We start from the raw sequence: 2,085 nt of genomic DNA, 5'->3' as shown, positions 1-2,085 counted from the left end.
CCCTGGGCATAGACCCCCGGGCACGCAGACCCCCCGGGGCCCCTCAGCACTCCCCTCCTCCCTTGCAGACTCTAGGGAGACAGCACACGCCTGGGAACACCGCCTCCTCCTGCCTCGCTGGATCCTCCTTCAGTGAGGCCAATGCAGTTCTCAGTCAACCACAGGTGCTCCTCAGGTGAGCTGCGGGGCCCACCTTGGGTGGCAGCGGATCCTCTGGCCCCGGGGTCCACTCCCAGAAACGCTGTCTCTGCCGCAGCATAACGGGCCCGGCTGTGTGTGAGTGCCCCCGCCGATCCTCAGGTCTGCCGAGCATCGCCGCACGGTGGCCGCCACCCCCGGTGGGGCCAGGTCTCCACTGCGCCCCAGTCTTCTCATGAGACCCTGATGATAGGGTGCGCTGCGCCTAATCTAACGGGGCTCTGGTGAGAACCAGCGAAAACTCCGGGAAGGGACGCGTGCGCCATGACGGCTGCTGCTGTGCATCCGGTGGGTGGCCGTCCCAGGCTCTTCTCCGCCAACCCTACGCTGGGGCTGGGTGGCCCCTGGTCCCGGGTGGGTCTGTGACACCAACCTGCCCAGGATCCCCACCTCCTCACTCTCTCCCGGTCCTTCCCGGCCCCCCAGGCAGGGTCTCCAGGCTCCTGGCCACCGTGGTGGCCCCCACCCGCCTCTCCCACCAGGGTTCCCCCTCCGCGCCTCCCAGCACCCCTTTCTCCTCCATGAAAGCCCATCATTCTCAAATCCTTTCCTAGGGCCTTACTTTCAGGTTTTTCCATCCAAAGAGCTCATTTAAATGCGATGGATTTCCAGATCAGTGAGGAGACATTTTTGACACTGGGAGAGAGAATCTGACCTTTCACTGAGCCCCAGATGACGCTGCATTAGTCCTTGGGTTTCTAACACTCAGGTTCCCCGGGATCCATAGTTAGTGAAATCTTAGTTAGCCGGAATCCTGTTTAGGATTTTAGTCTGCTAAATCCCAGTTGGCCAAATCCTTTGCTAGAATTCTATTTTAACAGGCTCTGAAATTTCCCAGGTACTTCTCTGAAGGCACCCTCCTCTGAGGGGGTGGGTGGTAAGTGGGTGTCATCTGCAGACAGGAAGACCACAGCCCTGCCACAGACCAGAGGACACCCAGGGGCTCCAGGGACCAGATGCGGGGTAGGGGCCTGTGCTGGATCCTGACCCAGAAGAAGGACGTTCACAGAAAAACCGGTGAGGTCCAGATGAAACCTGGAGCTTAGTCAGCAGTAATGTACCAACGGTAACTTCCTTGTTGTAACAAAAAGTACCATAGTTACGTAAGATGGAAATGTGGGAGAAACTGGGCAAGGGGTATATGGGACTGCCTATACTTGTAACTTTTCTGTAAATCATACAGTATTCCAAGAGAAAAAGTGGTTTGAAAATGTATGTCTTAACTTCAGACAACAATGAATTCAGAATAAAGAGAATTACACAAGAAAAGCACGGTACTTGTAACGGGAACAGTATTTGCTGAAGGTAGGACCGTTGTCAATTCAGTGGGGCTGGGGGCTGGGGATTCAGTAGCATTACCAGCAAGATTAGCAGGGCTGGGCTGGGGAGGACATCTTCGTGGCTGAGCAGGCAGTATTAATGCCAAATAGATGGCCTGAATGGTCTGAAAGCCAGAAGGTCTGTCTTACAGGCAACTGAGAAGATAAGTAAATGCACTGCAGATAATGAGGACCGTGTTCCAAATACTTAAAAGATTACAAATATGGAAATGGGGGAGCTTCAGTGATCTCTGTTGTAGGGATTAGAATTAGTTATATCAGCAGGGACCCATGGCTTTTAACACGTCTAAATGAAGCTGATGCCGATGTGCGTGTAGATAGGGGAGCTGATGCTGACGTGCGTGGATGCACATTTCCTAGTCCTGCCCACTGAAGGCTTAGGGACAGGGCAGTCCAGTGCCAGTGGGCACACATGGCTCAGATCTTGGTTTAATACCGCCCTCCACTGAAGGAGCCAGGGCCTGCAGAAGCACGGCTGGTTCCCGCCTGCACAGGGGAAATGCAACTGAGCCCGGACATCCTGTCCCGGAAAATAAGACAACGTCAG

At 54.9% G+C, this 2,085-nt stretch overlaps 1 long non-coding RNA gene across 1 annotated transcript; it reads left to right on the top strand.

Annotated features, from left to right (window-relative positions):
• The first annotated feature begins 11 nt into the window (after nucleotides 1-11).
• LOC104982136 lies at nucleotides 12-1,528 on the top strand. The gene is made up of 3 exons (XR_824471.1): nucleotides 12-175; nucleotides 257-486; nucleotides 1,097-1,528. It is a non-coding gene; the product is annotated as an uncharacterized LOC104982136 (long non-coding RNA).
• The last annotated feature ends 557 nt before the right edge of the window (nucleotides 1,529-2,085 follow it).

The sequence above is a fragment of the Bison bison genome, unplaced genomic scaffold, assembly GCF_000754665.1.
Source record: "Bison bison bison isolate TAMUID 2011002044 unplaced genomic scaffold, Bison_UMD1.0 scf7180017864527, whole genome shotgun sequence".
Lineage (NCBI taxonomy): Eukaryota > Metazoa > Chordata > Mammalia > Artiodactyla > Bovidae > Bison > Bison bison.
The sequence above is the reverse complement of the archived record's forward strand: the minus strand, read 5'-3'. Positions and strand labels throughout refer to the sequence as shown.